Here is a 22,372-nt window from a genome sequence, read left to right on the forward strand (position 1 = left end):
TATCTTGATTTGAATTTTCAGCATTTGGTCTATTACTTTTCTGCTTTTGCATTTTGTCAGCCATACTGTGCAACCATAAGTGATATTGTGCACATCATAAAACAGTATTACCTGTGATGCTTTTACACAATCTTTAACCTGGTAACCTCAGGATCAGTTTTGAGGAGATTGCAGAAACACGTGGCAATTCCATTTTCAGTGTAAGGAAGATGACTCCCTTACTACTATGTATATTATAATTTGTATAGTACCTTATGAGGACCTTTCACTTTACTAAAAGCACCTTTTTTAGCATCGCACTTTAAGCATAGATTTGCACTTGAAGAACATTTGCACACAAAAAGTTTAATTATTTATTGAATATTTATTGTGTATTTTAAAATCAGTTGGTAGCCTTTGTTCCAGGTCCTGCACAGTTGCTCCTCATCAAGAAATGTGGTGGTTGTCTGTGAAAGGGAGAGGTTGTGGTTGAGAGCAAATAAGGTCTATCAGTAAGGAGAATTAATGCAAGTGTGTGTGAAAATCTAGAAATAAAGGTGGTGCAAAATGACTGTAAGATGTGATCAGTTACCTTTCTTTCCTGTGTCCTCTCCAGGGTGTTTCTCACCTGTTAATTGAATTATGGTTTAGCCTGTGACAGCTGAAAGTATGTAGTTGTCGTTAGATGAGTGAATGGTTTTGTGAGGACAGCTATATTGTGAATAAATGCCTCATTCCACTATACTTGTCTTGGTCTGCCTCACTGTAAATCCAGCCTCAAAAGCCCACCCTGTTACATTCGGTAAAGGTACATTTAACTAGAAATCATATGAGACTGAACAATAACAAGGCATGAAAGTGTTTAATTAGCACTTAGGAGTAAATCAATAACAAAATACTTATAAGCCTCTTTATTCACTTTTGATAGTGAAATGTTGTAAAACTGTTGTCATTTTTTCCAGTGAATAATAAGAATTTATGTGCCTCCACTTTATTAGTTTTAGCAACTCAAAAACAACACATGTGCCTTGGGACATGAGCTAAATGGGAAAGAGGGGGCTGCAGAGTTTATAGTATGGTGGAGCTGTATGTTGTTGCGTGTGCTGAGTGATGAATTCTATTAGGGAGCCAATTAGAGCAACATCTGAGTGAGAAGCATGAGGATGAAGAAAGCTATTCATCACTAGACCTACAACAACTCTGTAGGTAATCATAGAAATACTCATTCATCTTCAAACTTACTGAAAAGGGTAACTTGTGTTGCTTTTTTTTAGCCCATTGTCACCTCTGATTTAACAGTGGTGTTAACAAGGACTGTAGTCAATGACAGAGTGAGCTGGCACAGAGTATTGCTATAATGGGATGCCATACAATATGGAAGAAGGCTTTTTCTTTATTATCAGTTTAATCCTTCTCTTCTGCCCATTTCTTTGGCTCCCCAGTTTCTGCAAATATTTCTCCTATTGATTTTTCATTATACAAAAATATTACCAGGATCCTGCATTTCTTCCTCTGTCTGATGGAAGTTCAGTAAAATGTTAAAGAGAGGTAAAATAGTGGCTCACCAAGAAAAGTTTTACATTTCCGCTTTGATTTAGTCACGTAACAGACCGCCTTTCTTTATGAAAGCGAGAGCGAAAGCAAGAGAGGATGTATGATTTGTGTGTGTGTGTGTGTGTGTGTGTGTGTGTGTGTGTGTGTGTGTGTGTGTGTGTGTGTGTGTGTGTGTGTGTGTAAAATATTTAGTGAAAGGAGGCTGCAACAAAAGTTACCACAGGCGTCTCAGTTGTGAGTGAGCCATCATAATGACTACAGCTTGCTGATGCTTGTTTGTGACACTGGTAGCATATCAGATGTTAGATCCTCAGATGTTAGTAAACAATTAAGCAAATACAAGTAAACTGCAATAAATTACAGGTAGTAATAAAATAAACTACTAACTCTGTTACGCTACGTCCGCACCTACACGGGTATTTTTGAAAAGGCAGCTGTTTCGTCCACACGTAAACGGCGTTTCGAATCACCGAAAACTGAGATTTTTTTAAAACTCCTTTTTTGCGTTTAGGTGTGGACGAGGAATACAGAGTTCGTCATGCAACGTCAAAGGTATGTGCCTTTTTTCACGTCACGCTGTGCGCCACGTTATTGTTTACATGACATGAATTGCAGAATGGCAGATAGAGACGAAATACTGTTAATCTGACTATCTTCAGTTTTTACACGCTTACATACACACACAGTTACTGTCCCTCCATTTACAAAGGCAGAGGCGTCACGGTGTGATTATTTTAAGTGTAGTTGTTTTTTTCCTGTGTAATAATATTCAACATTGCTGTCAATACATTTGTCAAAAAATGCCTCTCTGTGCAAAATGGGTTCAAAAACATAAACAACCGTTGGATACTGTTTGTCTGTGATTTGAACAGGGGGAACAAATCGTGGCAGGATCCGCCTGATGTTATTTGTATCCCACTGTAACTTTACTGTATAAAGAGCTAACATCTCCAAAATGTCAGGAGTAGTTAGTCATTATGAGAAGTGTTTGTGAACTAAAAATTAAGAATGTGGGATACTGTTTGTCCGTGATTTGAAGAGCCCAGCGCTGCTCCCGAGGAAGGGAAAACCAATTATGCAGGGGAGACCTACCTCGGCACTTGTGCCGGTGAAATCAAAGGGCAGATATGCTTCACCATATTTTCTAGTCTTTGCCTCAGAATGAAGTTGGTTTGGAAACATATTCAGCGATGCTTCATCTCCTGATTTGCGCTAGTGGAGGCGCCCCGTGCTAGCAGTGTCGAAGCGTTGTTTTTTTTGTTTTGTTTTTTCCTTTTAATCCCCCCCCCCCGCAATGGCTCTGCGCCCCCACCTAGGGGGCGGGCCCCACACTTTGGGAAGGTCTGAGCTAACAGAACTTGTCAGCTACTTCATCTGGAAATATATTTTCATATTCAACTCTTTTATCCACACTTTGCAGTGGATGTCCTGCAAAACTGAACACAGCAACATGTAGCATTCTGTCTTATTTAAAGAGCTACCTGCGTTGCTGATACTTGGCAGTGTGTATGTATCTGTATGTAAATTATAAGTGCCTCTACACCAGGTCCTTTGACCCCAAAAGATGCTATTTGATTATGTGTACATGAAAGTCGGCAGAGTTAAGAAATATTTGAAGAAAATATTTGAAGAAAACACAGTTGGACACTTACACACTGAAAGATGAAACCACTGACAGCTCAATTCCAGTTTTAATTTATTTCCCACATGTGGCTCTGACTAAAATGCTACATCAATGGTCTCCTATACAGTCAAGCAATTTTATTAGTAACAAGCAACTTAATTTGAAAAGCATCAAGTCAAACGAAGCGTCTTCATTTTCTGCATATTACGGGCCAGCGTATCTGTATAACAAACTAACACACAGACCCATGAATCTGTGTGCCTGGCTTCGTTTTTGCATAAATAAAAATGCAGTTTTTAAATGATGATTTCATTTATTAAGAGGAAAAAAGTTTTCCAAAGCTACCTGGCCCTGTGTGAAAATGTAATTACCTCCTAAACATAATAACTGGTTGTGCAACCCTTGGCAGCAAGAACTACAAACAAGCCTTTGTTATAACTGGCAACGAGTCTTTCACATCATTGAAGAGGAAATTTGGTCCACTTTTCTTTGCGGAATTGGTTTAATTCAGCCACACTGGAGGGTTTTCGCCAAAGCCTCTCAATCAGTGTCACAGGTTGGCAGTGTAGCAGGCAGGCCGTGGATCCAAATTTAGCTTTAATGCTGAACTCTTTCGTAAACACAATCTCTGGAAAACATGGGACAAGGAAACACACTACCTAGAAGGAGGATGTGACTAAGGACGAGGGGAGACTCTGACAATAAATAAATAGAGTCGAGAGGAACAAGTGGGAAAGACTGTGGGAACAAATCAAGGATAACAAGACAAAGGAAGTTAAACTCAATACGAGGTACACCAGACAAGAGACTCCCAAAATAAGACAGGAAACAACATGTGCTAAGACAAAAACTCAAACATAAGGACTAGACACAGAAAACAACCATGAAGACCTGCCTGGAGGAACAGAATGAGATCACAAATAGGAAGCTAACAAACGTATAACCATCCTAAACAAATATCTGCAGGCACAAATAATAAAGAGACTCAAATGTACTAGAATTACACAATAAACAGAAGATTAAATAGAACTAGAACATAATCCCTTCTCAAAACCCCAAAGAAATCCTAAACCCACAAACTCAAAACTCTGGGCTCAAGACCTGGGGACCATAAATATCAAATATAAATCGTTACTTTGACTAGACCACTCCAAAACCTTATATTAAAAAAAATGTTTTATTTATTTTTCAATCCATTCAAAGGTGGGCACAAACTGATGGCTTGACGTTCTCCTTCGGGATTTTCTGGTAGAGAGCAGAATTCGTGGCTCCATCAATTACCGCATGTCGTCCAGGTCCTGAAGCAGAAACCGTCACACTAGCACGACCATGTGTAACTGTTGGTTTGATGTTCTTATTATGAAATGCTGTGTTAGTTTTACACCAGATGTAACAGGTCTGGCAGTAACCACATCTGGGTGTTGCTAGTGAACTTTAACTGGTTAATCAGTATAAATTGATGATTTAACAAAGAGGGTTGTTACTTTTTCACACAGAGCAGGCAGGTTTTCAGATTTTTTTCTCTTAATAAGGGACTGTAAAGCACTGTACCATATATGATTGCTGTTTCAGTAGTCCAGTCGTCTTCTCTTTAAAATCCTCGCTGGTACTTGGTGGAATAAATTTTTCTTCTCCTTTGAATGTTGCTATAATTGAATCTTCTGCATCACATATTAAGTGTGGGGAGTGGTGGAGATCCCAACAGATTTTTGGTAGCACAATGCTCTGGGGCGCTATCTGTAACCTTCCAGACAGTAACTTAATGGTGGCAAGTGACAACTGAGCACTGTTATTCAAGGCTGTCAGAGCTGGAGATGCAGGGTTCTGTTTAATATGCATGGACTCACTAATTACAGCCCTCTTACTCTAATGATATGGCCTTGAGACCGCCATGCTGAGGAATGGGCTCAAATCTGCATTCCTTTGACACACACGAGCCACTAAAACACACAACAGAACACCAGTTTGAATCGATGTGAGAAAGCCCTGGAGCAAATCAGCATGAAAATGGAAATTTGAGAAGGTGCCGGTTGTGTAGATTGGCACAACACATATGCCACAATAGATACATTATAATAAAGCCTATAAACTAGAATTAAAAGACCAAAATGTAATAAAGAGACTGTCTGGCTGCATGTGGGGATAGGAGCAGAAGACCAGAGATGACTAAAAACCACAATACATGAACATGCCCAGAGAAAATTATAATGTCAACTGGCAGATCAGTTGGGTAATTGGGGTACACGAGGTGCTCATGCCGTTTCTGATCCAAAGCTGACAGCAGGACATAAACCTGGGATGCTGCCTAGCACACTGTCACCCAGTGTCAGCGAGAAATCTGAAGTCCTCTCTTCTCCCATCCATCTCTCTGCTTTCTTCAGCTCCCAAGAGAACACTGCCACAGCTCCCAAGTGCTCCCTCTCTGTACACACACAATTATCACCTCTCCCCAATATGTTTCCATTCACATGAAACATTTGCTTCTGTTGCTCTTTCGCTCTCATATGCGTACACCCGCCGGCACTTTCCAAAGGCATTTTGGGACCTTGTTGCGGCAGAAACTTTAAACATGTGGAAGCAAAGTATCCTTTATGAGCCGGGGCAGACTGACACAACAATGCGGTGACACTCTTTGATAAATACCCAGCCAAAATTTCGAAAATACATTTCAGCGGAAAACGCTGCACATTCAGAAGCTGCCCGGTGTCGTGGGAGGTGACTGCATTGTGTTTGTGAAATGCAAATTCATAATTCACACAAGTATTGCAGTTCCCACGGTGTGTTTGTATAGCCACAGATTGTGTTGGATTAATTTATGAAGGGGTGAGTTTTTACATATTTAGTTTTTTATTTTATTTTTTATTTTTTTGTATTAGAAGTCTTATATCAAATCACTTTTTATTGTCACATCACATGTGCAGGTACATTGGTACAGCACATGTGAGTGAAATTCTTGTGTGCGAGCTTCACAAGCAACAGAGTTGTGCAAAATACAATAATGTAAACAAGCAAAATACAAGAATGGCTACATCTGAAACTAATAAATATATGTACAATATATAATAGTATATGCATTTCTGGATGTGTATACTAAATATTTTTCTACGTGTGTGTGTGTGTGTGTGTGTGTGTGTGTGTGTGTGTGTGTGTGTGTGTGTATACACATATTTTACAAATTAAATAGAGTAAACAATAAATAAAATATATAAAATAAAATATACAGAGTTGAATATGTGCAAAACAGTGGCGTTACTGTACAGTATGGAGTGCATAATGTTAAAGTTCCAGTAGTGAAGCTGAGGTGTCTATGACGTGTTCAGCAGTCTGATGGCCTGGTGGAAGAAGCTGTCTCTCAGTCTGCTGGTACGGGACCGGATGCTGCAGAACCTCCTTCCTGATGGAAGCAGTCTGAACAGTTTATGGCTGGGGTGACTGGAGTCCTTGATGATCCTCCCCGCTTTCCTCAGGCACCGCTTCCTGTAGATGTCTTGGAGGGAGGGAAGCTCACCTCCAATTATCCGTTCAGAGCACCGCACTACTCGCTGGAGAGCTTTGCAGTTGTAGGCGGTGCTGTTGCCATACCAGGTGGTGATGCATCCAGTGAGGATGCTCTCAATGGCACAGTGATAGAAGGTCCTGAGGATGCGGGGGCTCATGCCGAATCTTTTCAGTCTCCTGAGAAAGAAGAGGCGCTGCTGCGCCTTCTTCACTGTTTTGTTTGTGTGTACTGACCACGTAAGATCCTCAGCCAGGTGTACGCCAAGGAACCGGAAGCTGCTCACTCTCTCCACAGCAGCGCCGTTGATGGTGATGGGGGTGTGTACTTCTCTGCACCTCCGGAAGTCCACTATCAACTCCTTTGTCTTTGCGACGTTGAGGGTGAGATGCTTGTGCTGTTCTGCTGGAAACTCCAGCAGAACAGCATGAGAGAGGTGTGGAGGGGCATGAAGACCATCACTGGATTCAGGCCAACCAACAGCAGGGGAACTGAGGGAGGTGAGAATAGAGCCAATGAGTTGAATCTGTTTTTCAATAGATTCGACACCACAGTGTCTGCTCCCACCCCCACAACCTCACCTGTAGTCAGCCTGGAATCCAGAGCCACACCACTGTGCCAGCCTCTCTCTTCACATGTTGCCTCCTGTGAGATTCCTGACACCCCTCCCCCACCCATCACCTTCACTCAATACCAGGTTGAGATGCAAATGAGGAGACTTCACTCAGGCAAGTCTGCTGGACCAGACGGAGTGAGTCCCCTTGTCCTCAAGACCTGTGCCCCCCAGCTGTGTGGAGTCTTTCATAAACTGTTTATGCTGAGTCTGAGTCTGCAGAGGGTCCCGGTGATGTGGAAGACATCATGCCTCGTCCCTGTACCAAAGACGCCTCGTCCCAGTGGCCCCCAGGATTACAGGCCCGTGGCACTGACCTCCCACATCATGAAGACCCTGGAAAGGCTCATCCTGGACCAGCTGCGACCCATAGTAAGACCACACCTGGATCCCCTTCAGTTCGCTTATCAGCCTCGTCTCGGAACTGAGGACGCCATCATCTACCTGCTCAATCGTGTCTACACCCATCTGGACCAGCCGGCGAGCACTGTGAGGGTCATGTTTTTTGACTTTTCTAGTGCTTTCAACACCATCAGGCCGACCCTCCTGGGTGATAAGTTAGCAGCGATGCAGGTGGATGCTTCTCTGGTGTCCTGGATTGTTGATTACCTGACAGGAAGACCACAATATGTACGTCTCCCACAGTGTGTGTCTGACAAGGTAATCAGCAACACAGGGGCACCACAGGGGACTGTCCTCTCCCCCTTCCTCTTCACCCTCTACACCACAGACTTCAGCCACTGCACAGAGACCTGCCATCTTCAGAAGTTTTCTGATGACTCTGCGGTGGTTGGATGCATCAGCAGGGATGATGAGACAGAGTACCGGGCTGTGGTCGACTCCTTTGTCACGTGGTGTGAGCAGAATCATCTGCAGCTCAACGTGGCAAAGACCAAGGAACTGATCGTGGACTTCAGGAAGACCAGGAAACACTTGACCCCTGTTTCAATTCAGGGGGTCAGTGTTGACATTGTGGAGGACTATAAATACCTTGAAGTACACATTGACAATAAACTGGACTGGGCTAAAAACACCACAGCACTTTACAGGAAGGGCCAGAGTCGTCTCTATTTTTTGAGGCGACTGAGGTCCTTCAACATCTGCCAGAAAATGCTGAGGATTTTCTATGAGTCTGTGGTGGCCAGTGCGATCCTCTATGCTGTTGCATGCTGGGGGAGCAGGCTGAGGGTCGCAGATGCCAACAGACTTAATAAACTGATCCGTAAGGCCAGCAATGTTGTGGGGATGGAGCTGGACTCCCTCAAGGTGGTGTCGGAGAGGCGGATGCTGTCCAAGATAAAGACAATGTTGGATAACACCTCCCACCCACTCCATGACATGCTGGTCAGTCACAGGAGCTCGTTCAGTGAGAGACTGAGATTACCGAAAAGCACCACTGAACGACACAGGAAATCATTCCTGCCTGTGGCCATCTCCCTGTACAACGCATCCACTTAACACACTGTTTGCTGCTACAACTACACATGTTTCTTTTCCAACTATTTATTTATGAGTGACTTATGTATGTATGTATGTATATATATGTATATATTGTACTATTCTTAGTTAGTGTATTGTCTGTCTTGTCTTAATGTTGGTTTAAAATGGAGCACTGTAACAAAAAATAATTTCCCCCAGGGATCAATAAAGTATTCTGATTCTGATTCTGATTGTCTTGACACCAGTGGGTCAGGGCGCTGACCTCCTCCCTGTAAGCCGTCTCATCACCATTGGTGATAAGACCCACCACTGTAGTGTCGTCCGCAAACTTCACAATGATGTTGGAGTTGTTAGTGGCCGTGCAGTCGTAGGTGTAGAGTGAGTATAGGAGAGGGCTCAGTACACACCCCTGTGGAGCACCAGTGTTCAGTGTGACGGGGGATGAGGTGATGCTGCCCAGTCTGACCACTTGGCGTCTGTCAGACAGGAAGCTAAGGATCCAGCTGCAGAGGGAGCTGCTCAGTCCTAGATCCTGCAGTTTCCTGTCCAGCTTCGAGGGAACGATGGTATTGAATGCTGAGCTGTAATCTACAAACAGCATTCTCACATACGTGTCTCTCTTCTCCAGGTGTGACAGGGCAGTGTGTAGTGTCAGGGCTATGGCATCATCAGTGGACCTGTTGTGGCGGTATGCGAACTGTAGAGGGTCCAGTGAGTCGGGTAGTGCAGAGCAGATGAAGTCCCTGACCAGCTTCTCGAAGCATTTGCTTACGATGGGGGTCAGGGCTACAGGTCGCCAGTCGTTCAATGAGGAGGTGGTGGAGGATTTGGGTACAGGGACGATGGTGGCCATTTTGAAGCAGGCTGGGACTACAGACAGAGAGAGGGAAAGGTTGAAGATGTGCGTGAACACTCCAGCCAGCTGAGCCGCGTACATCTTATATGAAGATGTACTGGCAATTCCATTGAGACAGTTCTGACTGAAATTGAAAGCAATGCATCCAAATTGTTCCCCAGCCCTCAGCAGGGATTCAGCTCCTGGAATTCCGCAGCTCCGTGCTGCACCGTGGTTAGCAGCGGGGGAGGATACAGCATTGTGAATGCTTTCTGAAGCCATATCTTCACCCTGCTCTGCGGGTGGTTTTCACACCCACAAAATGGATCAATTATCCAATCTACAGGCACCCATCCACACCACTCTCACACAATTAACTCAGCCAGACACACGTCAAGAGGACTAGATGATTTGGGAAAGGCTTCCTCGCTCATAAAAATCGATCGAAAATGCATACCCTCTAAACCTTTTCTAAAAATAGCACTTTTACTCTAGCGCTCCTTCAGATCCCATCTTTGTTCCCCTCAGCACACGCAGTGATCCCTAAAATCTGGCAAATATACCAAGTCCAAACAGTTTGGCCTAAGACACCACTAAAGCTCCCAGACTGCAGTTGTTTTTACAATCACAGCAATGAGCCACTCGGCAAAGTTATATCTGTGACAAAGCGATACGCTGTAAATGTGAAAGCCCCCTACTGTTCTTCTCATGTGGCTGTCATAAAACATGGTGTTGCTTTAATTGCTTTTTGTGCTGAGATGTAAGGGACATGAAGGAGGGGAGATAATTATAATAAAATGAATAGATAATTAATGATTATGCTGCATAGATAATGTCATTACTTTTGGTTAATTTCCAGCTTAGCCTAACACATGCAGGGACAATCCTTGGACTTTGTTTTTAAATAGAGTAGGACACACCCTTTAGGTTTATGTGCAGTGGCTTCTGCTTTAATAATACAGGTTGTATTGCATGAAAAATGACACCGCACTAAAGTGGGGAAGGGCAGCTTTGGAAACTAAAAAATGTTGGCTCCATATTGTAACCTCAGATTCTAAGAGCTGTTTTGCATCTGTATGTATGACAAGTGTGTTCAGAGCAACATATTATGCAATTTTTAAATAGCTATTTTTACAGTGATACACTGAAGCAGACAACTATCTATTATTTATTTATTTATTGTTTTGTTTTCTCAAAAGAGAAGTCAGTCATATTAACAAATTACTTGTAAGTTTAACCTAAACCTAACTTTATTTTTTTCTAATAAAGACCTCCCCCACAGCCATTTATACCACAACAAAGCAAAAGAGTTCGTGTTTTTCACTACCACATTTGTTTCCAGGTAAAAGTGACACAATTTTTAAGTTTCCTTTAATATGTTAAAAATATGTTATTAAATAGAAACAGGCGGTTTTGCATTTTGCAGCTCTGTTTCGTGCTCATTACAAAAAAACTACCACAGGTAATTGAGTGGTAATAACCATGTTATTGCATTCTTGGTTCTGCCTTGTTACCCTACTATTACCACTTTATTACCGAAAGAAAGTGCTACCGAAAATTTGGTTAAAAAAATGTTTGTTAAGATCAATTATGTGTCCCTGTATATGTACCTCCATGTAAATTGAGTTTGACATCCCTGCTCTACACCAACAGAAGCCACACATTTGATATTCAAAGTGTGCTTTAACACGCAGCCAACATATATTCTTAAAAAGTATTTACAATCCTCAAGCCTGACAGAAATACACCACATGTGTTGTTCCACAGCGACAGTGGCAGTCTAGTGAATACCTGATTGCTTGCAAGCTTTGTGCTTTGCTTGTATAAGCTGACATGCAACTGGTCAGGTTGTGTATGACGTGTGCTTGATTCACAGCGGAAAAACTTGGCACACACTTGACACCTGCTTTTTGCTCTGTTCAGAGTTAACATATAAACCTGTGTCAGAGCTCCGAGTGATGACATCATCTTTATGCTTGATTTAAACCGCTACATGTGCATAAACCTGCATGACGGTAATCTTTAATAAAGCATGACTCGTTTCAAAGCTATTTCTTCAAAGCTGGGACATTAACTAAAATGTAAATAAAAACAGAGTGCAATTATTTGCAAATCTCATAAACCCCTATTTTATTCACAACTTTATATAGAAAAGCCAAATGTTAAAATGAGAACATTTTAAGAAAAATATTGGCTCAACATATCTTAAAAAAGTTGGAACAGCAGTTTGTAAACATGGGGGAACTAAGGAGAGCAGCTGCTGAACCGTTGGGAGAGGAATGTAGTCCCATTCTTGTTTAATATAGGGTAATATAATACCCTACATCCTAATAATGCAGCTGCTCAACAGTCCTGGATATTCTCTGCTATATTTTTTGTTTCATGATGCTCTAAATGATTTCCATTGGTGAAAGCTCTGCACTGCAGGCAGTCGGTTTATCTCCTGGACTTTTCTACTACACAATCATGTTGTTGTAATAGATGCAATATGCAGTTTAGTACTGTCTTGCCGAAATATGTAAGGCTGACCCTGATAAAGATGTCATCTAAACTGCACCATCTGTTGCTCTAACACCTGTATATACCTTTAAGCATTAACAGCGCTTTTCCAGATGCTTTTCTCAATGCACGGCCCATGCAGCGATTTTGGGCATCCAATAATGATTTTCGCCTGCGTCCCTCACGCACAGGGATTGTCTGAATCTGTTGACGACGTTATGTATTGTAACTGAAAAGATATTTAATGTCTTCAAAACAGTATGTTGATGAACATTATTCTGAAATTATTCCACACTTTGTAATTGCAGTTTTTGGCAGATCCTTCAACCTCTGTCCATCTTTACTTCAAGAAACTCTGGCTCTCTTTTTAGAAACAAGAGCTGGAGAACCCCACAGCTTAAATATGGCTAAAATTAATTTTTTGTTGAAAAATGCCTACAAAATATAGTTTGGCTGCCTATTAAAACATAGCAATAATTTTCTTTTAATACAGAAATGTAGCATGATATTTGTAAAGGATTTAGTGGGTATGAAGACACCTTTAAATGGTCCCGATTACTTTAGAAAGGTAACATAACATGTCCTCACTGTTGATTAGTGATTATGGTTATTTCGTCTCTCCAAGCACAGATAACTATACACACAAACTCAATGAACAAATACAAAGCTGTGACAAACCACTGGACCTTTCAGCCCTGATTTTATAGGCAAAGGTGGACACTGTGCGTGAACTTGTGTGTTTGTGGCTGTGTGAAGGTAATGAAAAGAACAAGAAGTACTGCAGGAGAGAGCAAGATGGGGGGTGGGTGGAGGTGGGTGGAATCCTGGGTGAAGGACAGAACTGCCTTAGCACTCTGTCACTCCAACAGCCAGGTAAGCTCATCATGCTCTGAGATGATCATCAAACTGCAAACACGGAATAACAATATCAGCTGGGCTACATTCAGTGATCCTTACAAGAATTTATAAATGACATAGTTACATTGCGGCAATTACTTTGAGACAAACTTTTCAGAACAACTCACATTTCCATTAACATATGTTCAGCCAGACATTTTATTGCCTCCCTCGATTTTTTTTATTGCTCCAGCAGATGTTCTAGTGGCTATCATCAAAGAGATTTATGCAAGCTGATTACAGCCAAAGAGTCCCTAGAACTGAATAAACATATTCAGGCCGGAAATGGACCCAGGCTCCTTCTGTAGCTAAATAAGGTCTGGTCTCCTTTGGTCTATACAGCTTAACCCACATGTACTGAGACACTGGGAAAGGTGTGACACACAGGACTTGAAAATATAAAAAGTTGTGCTCAAAAACTGAGTGAACTGACCTTGAAAAGTAAATATTGTGTTCGTAAAGTCATCTCTAACACACAGGCAGTAAGTGCAGGAAAAGTGGCTTCATATTAAGACTTGCTTTTCTCTTCCTTTCTCTTCTTTTCTCTTCACTTTGACATTGCAGCACATTGCAGAAATTTGCTTTCTTGCCATCTCTGCTACCATCTTTTATGCATTATTTACAAAAGCATATGTTTTTGCTCTGCAATTACAATCGCCTGTCTTCATATTCTGCGTCACTGTTGTTAAGAAGACTCCTAATTATTCAGCTTTGCTTGGTTTTGCTTACACTGAACTAAACAAACCCGGCACAAGTGTTTGGGATTTTAGGCAGCAATGAAGAGTTATGGCATGAAATGTAGCACAATGGATTTGAAGTTTAATATGATGCATAAAACAGGCACTGGAAATATCAATACCCCAACCAAAGGGGTTGCTTTCAACACTTGAATCACTCTCTCACCAGTTTGCAGAAATTTTCAACCGTAACATTTTGGTTCCTGAAGGTTAGCTACTAATTTTCAAAAAGCCCAGTAGCACTTTATATACATATTAAAATGTCTTCACACAGACCTAGATCAAACTGTTTCTGCTGCTGACTTAACCGCAGACTAAAAATGCCATCCTCTTTCCATGTTTGAATATTCTGACCACCAATAAAGAAGAATTGTAACGACATACCGCCCTGAACACATTGTATGAAAGGGGGTCATATTCCTATGAGAAAAACGAAACACATTCAGTTACTGTATGAAAATTATCATTATCAAGTAAATTTAACTGTGACTGTGCTTACTTAGAAACTGGTAAGGCCTCAATCACATAGGCCCGGTGATCGACTGGCGACACCATGGCAACCACTGGTCACTAGAGAAAAATATCTATTGCCTGACCGATTGATGAGTTGTGGCTGGAGGTTGCTGTATGTTGCTAAGTCAAATTGGTCGGAAATATGAATACAGTGCTGCACCAGAAATGTTCTTGCGATTGCTTTGGAAGTTTGCTGTGATTGCATACAGTTTGCATGGAAGACATCAACTTATCTGCAAATGCTCGCCAACTACTTCCTGGGTGGTAGTGAAACTGTCTCCTTTCCTTTCCTGTCTCCTTTGTTTGCCTTTAACATAAAGGTTAAAAGGAAGAGCTTTTATTTTGAACACTCTTTAGCAAGTGTCTGCAAACAAGTCAGTCTTCCATGTAAACTAGGAGCTACTGTGGCAATCTGCTATGATCCAAAACAATTGCAAGAAGGGTTATGGTTCAGCACCATGTACCTCTTTGTGACCAGTGTCACCTAGGGACTGTCAGCAACCACTCACTAACTGGTCAGTGAATACACATCTTTCCCTAGTGACCAATAGTTGCCAGGGAGTTGATAGCTGGTCTCTAGGCTTGTGTGACTGAGAGCTAACTTAAAAGCCTTTTTATTCTCTTTTGTCACTTAAAGCAGGCTTCTCAGGCAGATGTTTATCTACAAATGCTTCCAAATTTTAATTTTCATTTATGACACTTATTGGGAACAGGCTTAAAATTTATAAAGCACTTAATTTAATTTAGTTTAGCACCTAAAAAAACCAGTTGTAAGTTATTTCATAGTCACCAAAACACTTCCCAAAATCATTCATCACTGACTAAGAAGGTAATTGTAACTGGAAGCAAATTCATTTCCTACACACATTAAACCACAGAATGGTGAATTTCAAAGTTTAAAAAAAATATTAGTTCAGTTTTAACTGAGCAACGAAACTCAGAAAGGTCAAGGCTGGTTTATTGCTGTGTGCGCTTGTCTCTTTATTTCCACATGTTCTCCTGTGTCCTCATGTACCTGCTGCCAGTGTTGGAGTCTTTAGTGACTGTGAACAGCTCAGGCCAAGAGTAACAGCTGACAATGTTATGTGCTTGTTCCCACTTTGTGCCTGCACCGCTGAAGGCTGCGAATTAAGCAGTAAACAGGCTGTTTGTCTACAAGTGAACATTTAATTAGAAACTTTTGACTGCATGTCTTGAAATAAACACACAGTCCCAGGTGGCCTGTGCGGGCCTGTGGCATGACCTGTCTATCAGCATTCAACTCCTGGAAGCACTCACTCTTAAACGACTCAAATTCATTATATAGACAGACAGCGCTAGGGACCACCAGGTGTACTGCTGTTGTCTTCTGGGTTCTGAGTTGGAAACATAAAGCACAGAGAAACAGAAACAACACAAATCAGCTACCAACAAACAACCTTATGCATTAATTTAAGGCCATCTCTTGACTGGGATACCTGTGGTTCCTATCGCAGTCCAAACGCATGTTTATTAGGTTATCTTAATGATTCTAAATTGACAGCAGGTCCAAATGTATGTGTGTCTGTGTGTGTGTTTTGTTTCTATGTCTCTTTGTCTTGCCCTTGTACAGTACTAAAGACCTGTCCAGGGCTTACCCTACCTTTAATCACATCACCCATGCTATAGCCTTAACATGTGAGCAAGCGCTCTGTCAAGAAATACTGCTTCTGCATGTTGTTCAGCTGTAGCGCTTATGTAGCCAAGTGAACTAATACTACGCATGGAAAGGGTTTAAAAAGAGGGAATTGTGTTTTTGACTGGTTGCCTGTCTACCGGAGGTCTGTTGTAGGGTTGTCATGGTGATGACTAGACCTCGCGTTTTGGGGGTATACTGTCCCTTTAAGAGCCGCCGTAAGCCAGAGCACGCATGCACTCAAGTTTGTGTCACACTGAGCGCTGTGAGCGGGAGCACTGGAGAGTTAGAGACTGCAAAAGATTCTGTGGCTAGCTACACACGAGGTAAATGTGCTAAAAAGTGTAGCATACTGCAAAATATTGTCACCAGTGTTGTAGTAGACTGTAATTAGCTAAGTTTCTTTAGCAATGACTCCATGTTTGTGACCATTTCTGTACAGTTCTTAACGCGCGACGGGTGCATGTTTAATGGTCACGTGCTGTGAAAGGGACTGAAGAGCGGGTTGGCGTGAGTAGTTACAGTGTCCTAACAGATTTCAAAGTTGTTAAGTTTATACTTTTACTCACTTTGCATAACTCTGTATGTTTCTGTTTGATTCAGAGGGGAGATCACTTGCTGTGTGATTCCTGCGTGTGTACTTGTCCTAGCACAGTAGCTGTGTGGAGAAACCGAAGTGAGTTCATGATGTTCTCCCATAGAAATGTATGTTTAAAAGAGAGTTTACAGTGCACTTTATTGCCAGTTGACCTGCGAAGTTGTGGGATGTAAACAATGTGTTTATTTGTTTTGTTTTCTCTTTTTTTGTTGTATTTGTTTCTTGACAGGTCACTACTGTTGTCTATACTGTTTGGATTTAACATGTACATATGATAGTTACTGTTGTCTCAGACCCTGAAAGGCATTTTAGGCTGAGCCAGTGGAATAGTTAAATTTTGCCGTTTCACTCAAAACTACAGAATTAAAACTGTGCTCCTCCGAGTACAGTCGGAGAATAAAAAAGCCCACAAAAGAGTATTTCCTGTGTCCTGTCTCATTCCCCATGACCGGGCCACACTTACTTTGAAATATATCTCAGTTTTTTCCACAGAGTTTATATTTAGACATTTTTGAAAAAGGCATTGCTTACCAGAGAAGAGTCATGCATAATAGGATTTCATTTTATTTATTTTTTCATTAAAAGCTTGACTAAAAATAGTTTCCGTGTAACTGCACGGATGTTCAACAACAAATGTTTTTGTTCCAACATCACAGTGTCCTCTGAGTAATTATTGTCTCCTGTTAGCAAGCAAAAATCTTATCTCTTACTGACACAACACTATCCTTACCAGTCCACAGGGAGTCAGCTGCTTTCGTGATTAGCATTCATTGAATACAGAAAGGACTGATTAAAAACACTAGAATTATGTCTCCCGCAGCACGGTTGAAATAATTGATTTTCTGGGGGGGGTTTAAAGGGGATTTTTGTCCTCGATGATTGTTTAACCAACAATGATTGATTATTTCAACTGGTCTGAACCTGTAGAGAATAATAACGCTTTTTTTTGTTGTTTGCAAAACCAAAAACATGTGAGGTTAAGTAGGTTTTAGTGTAAGAAATATTTAAACTATCTATGATACATCAGCACTTCCTAACTGAGGTGATTTCTTTTGAAGACAAGGAGGATGTTGTTAGGTAATAACATTATTATGTGCGCTGGGACTTCATTGTATCGTGTCACCCTCTGGTACCAGTTCTGGATGCTTTATCAGAATTTATTATTACTCAACAAACCCGGGCCTTCAAGCAAGCATTGCCAGTTTAAGATATCAGAAATATGAATAACACCTAGTAAATCTAGCTGAGTTGGGTCTGAGCTGGTGTGGGTCTGTGAAGCACCTTCTGCTCCCTGTGGTCTGCTGCTGGCTAAGCCTTTGTTCATTTCACGAGCCACCTTGGCCACACCATCATCATTTATCATCTTTCGCTCCTCTTTTCCTTTCCTCTTGTCTCCTCCACCCTTCCCCCACATCCTCCCATTGTATTTTTCTACCTTGCTTTATCGCCACTCTTCGGCTACCTGGTGCTCCAGTGTTTGTTAAGAGCTGATGTACGAAGATATCAACAATAACTAATGGCAAGAATTCAATAAAGCTGACAAATAATCTAGCGGATACCAACAGATAATCCTGCACTGCACTGTTATGGGCCACAGTCAACAAGAATGTGCTATAAACTACAAAAAACAACAAAAAAATAGACTCATACCAACTCACCAATCTAAGCCTCCAGCCCCTTCTAACTGATTAAATACAAAACACAATAACATCACATTTAATATTCAACCACCCAGTTTCTTCCAGTTATCCAGTTACTCAATTTAGTGTCATGGTGGGAGAGCTGGAGTCTATCCCAGCTGCCATTGGGTTATAGGTGGGGGACACCCTGGATAGGACACCAATCTGCCACAGGGCGGATACACAGAGAGGCAGACAGTCATAAACACTCATGTTCACACCTGAGCATCACCAGTTAGCCAGTGCATGGTTTTAGACCTGGAGAGAACCTATGCAGACATGGGGAGAACATCCAAACTCTGCAGAGAAAGACCCCAGACTGAATTCGAACTCTGTGAGGTGACACTGCTAAACACAGCATCGCCGTGCCGCCCATTTGCTTTTCCAATATTCCTTTTAGTGGCAATGAAAGTGAATGACAAATGAGTTGCACTCAATTAGCTAACAAAAAGATGGGCTCGAGTATAGAAACTAAAGAAGAATTATTGATATGAAAGAAAAGAAAAATGACTCTTTGTCAGCATCACAAATCTACATGGTTCAAGATTTCAGCAATGGCAAGAGCCTCCCTCTGAGATTAATTATTAAGCTGCCATATTGCAACATTTGGGCAAGACTATGATTCACACATAGATCCATATGTTGCAATGTCTTTGTTTTTTGTTTTTTTTAAGAAATCCCGTTGAAAGTACCTCTGTGGAAATATCTGTTGTTGACTCGTCCTGGGGTTCACTGTTATATTGCATTTTTTCTTGCCACCTGACTGCTGGGGCTTAGAAATCGCACTAATATAATAAGGATAATACTAGCAAGAAAGTTTCATTGCAGTTTTATCCATCATTTTATCTGACCTGTGCCCAGATACTGACAATACTGACTTTAAACCCATTGTAAACAGCTTTGGGGGGAAACTAGCTTTTATTGAGCTGTTTGATTTATAGAATGTAATTTATTGATCTGTTTTTCTTTCTTTGATCAGCTTACTGCTACCCTACTGACACCACTGAGACCCACAGCCAATGACAATTAAGCAAATATTTGGGTAGTCAAGGAAGCCAAAGTACTTTACCAGTAACAAAAACGCACAAAAAGAGAAAGTCCACAGAAAGGGAAAGCCACAGCCGGCTGCTGCACCACCCTGTGAGTCTGAGCCTGTATGCCCCCTGAAATTTTTACATCTTTGGTAAAAGGCAAACATAGAATTTAGCGTTCAGTAGCCGAAAGAATGTGTTTTTGTGCTTTCATGTCAAATGTGAAGTGAAGTTTGCAAAAGGCACAATTAGATACAAAGTCTATACAATTAAGCCAAATGAGATGAGGTCGTCCCAACAATCCAGCGGCACAAACACTCAGAAATGGATCGCATGCTAACTGATGCTGTTTCAGGGCAGCTAAAGATGTAGGAACTTGAGATGATAGGTCTGTACTGTAAGTTTGCTGCTGTGATGCTTTTTTGTAATGTTGCCTCTTTACACCACCACAGTGGATGTGTAACCGGTAAATGTGTCTCTTCATTTGACAACGATGTACCTTCTCAAGAGCGTTCTTGTCTTGGCTAGATATCGTGAACCAAGAAAAGCATGATGCAATTATCCACTTTAGTTATCTTCTGTGGTCTTTGAGGCCTGTGAGCTTGTCAGTGCAGTCCTTTTTAAAGAATTTATCAAATTATTGATTTGGCCACCCCTGAAGGCTTTACTAGCATCTCTAGCCTAGTTTATGATCAGTGTGACGTCATCATCGCTTCTTCGCTGGTTTTGGTGCCTGAGGGCACGCCAGACTCGGTGCAGCCTTTGGATAAATGATAGATATTGCCACTCAGAAAAATAGGTCTGCATCGGTGCGGGTATAGGAGCAGAATAAGTCAAAACAGAAAGCAAAGAAACTGTAACCTTTTTACTTATTTATTTTTGAGTTTTCTTCAGAAAGTCTCATCTTTTCACATTTTGTGATGGCATTTTTGGCTCATGCCAGCTCCACTTAGCACGATAATGACAAGCATAAACTATTTGTAGTGATGAAATTCTTCATTTGTGTCAATATTTCTTTGGACCACATACAGTAATGAGAATTCCAGTCAAAAACTAACAAATTCTGGTTCAGCACTAACTCCACATCATTTATCTGCGTAATATTTCATAAATAGAAAGGTAACAGACCTCACGTAAAAGTGTTTGAAAATGGGAAACTTTGTATAAAAATGGCTGTAATTCCTAAACAGTTACAAACAATGCAAAACTTCAGTAAACAACCCTTTGAAAAAAAGCTGAAAATCTGCTGTTCGAGCTCATATTAAATGTATGAATTTAAACCCATTGGTCTACATGTGATTCTACTTAACTCTAGACAGACAACACTTGGGAAAAGTAATTGAAATTGTGGAACATCATAGTAGTTTTGAAAATTTGCTTCTGTGACTTTTTTGCCTAACGGTGGGTTCATCCCTAACACGATTAAGTACAAGTTAAGGCTAGGGAGAAATTGTGTCATAATATGTGAAATAAAGCACGAGATAGGACATGTTTGTTAACATTTTGCCTGCCTGTTGCAAAAACCATGTAGGACTGCAAGTTCCAGAAGAGATTGCATTTGCCTCTAATTATACTTTTGCAGTAAGTTAATCAATCAGTTAATTGGTAAGACAAAATTGAAAATTAACATTTTACCGTGATATTAAAAATCTCAGCACCTTCCACTGTTTGACTTCAGATATACAACCTCAAAGTTGGCATAAAGCTTTCTCTCCTCTTTCATTTAGACAAAATTATTATTATAGGCATCAACTGGTGCACTCTGCCCCAGAAAACTGAATTTGTCACACACCAGTGGTACAACTACACAAATCAATGAGTAGGTCAAGACTTTTTCACATCACACAGCTTCTAGACCAACACTGCCTGCAAGGGAGATGAGAAAGCTAATATTGGAGAGTCGTGTAATGTTATGTAACAATTTTTTTCTCCTTTCACAGATGAAATTAAGATGTCAAAATGTATCATTCTTAAATACAGAATTTGATGATAGCTGGTGTAATTATATTTAATTTAGATTATTTTATATAACTGGATTTTTATTGGATTTTACCCTGATTAACTTTTTTAAAGAAAATACATGCTTCTCTGTGACATTTTCCACTGCACTGTCACTGAGTGCAGTGTAACTGCTAACTGAGTGAAATGTACCATGAGCAAACACGGTGGTTAGTCACAATGTGAAAACTGTGCAGGCATGTTTAAGGGTGAGATGATCTTAGCAGTTATGCTTTATCTTTAAACACTGGGTCAAATATAAAAGGTCATCTCTCTCCACTCCACGGAGCTCACCTGGCGTTTCAGCGGAAATGATCTCTGTCCATGCCAGCTTACAGTGGGGCATCACTGAGCACAGGATGAGGGCGGATAACATTTTTACACTTCCACAGTTGGTGAGGAAGTGAAAATTAAAAACCAAAATACATATTTATAACAGTTATAACCTGAATGACCTCAACATGTTATTTCAGCTGACACGACACTTCAGTTTTTCAGTTTCTTTTCATAAAATTTGCAGATTAACTACTTACAATTTGTTATTTTTTAAGGACAAAATGCATCTTTTATTTTACAGCAAGTGATCACTGATTCTGTATCATGTGGACCTTATGATTTACAACTTCATAATTTAAAGATTAACGTCACTAAATAGACCCTGTGCACAAGAAAATGCTAACTTCCTGGTTTGAGACGGGATGTAGGGTTGTACATTTCCGGTAGCTTTACTTTGCGGTCAATCGCTACTGCGAAGATATACTCCAAAATCATGTCCAAAACTCGAAAACAGAAAGATCGTGTTAAGTTACAAAGAGCAGAAGGTGGGAACACTCACCACTGTTGTGTCATAAAAAATCTAATTTTGACGTTTAAAGAGTTTAGAGCGATCAGTTGTTTACATCACTCAACACAAGCAGAACTGCATTATTGCAGCAGAAGACACATCGACCACATTCAGAAGCACATCTCTGTATAGTGACTGGTCTTATGATTTAAACAGGCAAATGTTCAGCATTCAAACTACAGGTGAAGAATAGTCAAACCAGATGTTTCCCCGTTATGTGATATCAGCTAGTCAAGTACACACCTACACAGCATGTTAACAAACCCTGAAAAAAAGCCACACAAAAAAATGAATGATTGCTGGTAAGGGTTTCTATACATTAGTATTTACGAAGGGTATGTTGTGACTTACCTTCACAATTACAGTGGTCCCTCGCTATAA

At 40.9% G+C, this 22,372-nt stretch overlaps 1 protein-coding gene and 1 long non-coding RNA gene across 3 annotated transcripts in view; both read left to right on the forward strand.

Moving 5' to 3' along the window:
* neto1l (neuropilin (NRP) and tolloid (TLL)-like 1, like) overlaps window positions 1-22,372 on the forward strand; it is a 450,458-nt gene that overhangs the window by 344,238 nt on the left and 83,848 nt on the right. Inside the window, exon 2 of one of the 2 annotated variants that reach the window (XM_082546524.1) lies at window positions 2,045-2,085. The exons of the other annotated variant lie outside the window; for it this stretch is intronic. The gene's annotated coding sequence lies outside the window, so the exon portion shown is untranslated. The remainder of the gene's footprint in view (window positions 1-2,044; window positions 2,086-22,372) is intronic. 2 annotated transcript variants of the gene reach the window in all.
* On the forward strand, window positions 15,886-16,858 carry LOC309714788. Its single transcript, XR_014279024.1, has 3 exons — window positions 15,886-16,167; window positions 16,284-16,351; window positions 16,445-16,858. It is a non-coding gene; the product is annotated as an uncharacterized lncRNA (long non-coding RNA).

Source organism: Aulonocara stuartgranti (assembly GCF_965226115.1).
Source record: "Aulonocara stuartgranti genome assembly, chromosome: 9".
In the NCBI taxonomy this organism is placed as follows: Eukaryota; Metazoa; Chordata; class Actinopteri; order Cichliformes; family Cichlidae; genus Aulonocara; species Aulonocara stuartgranti.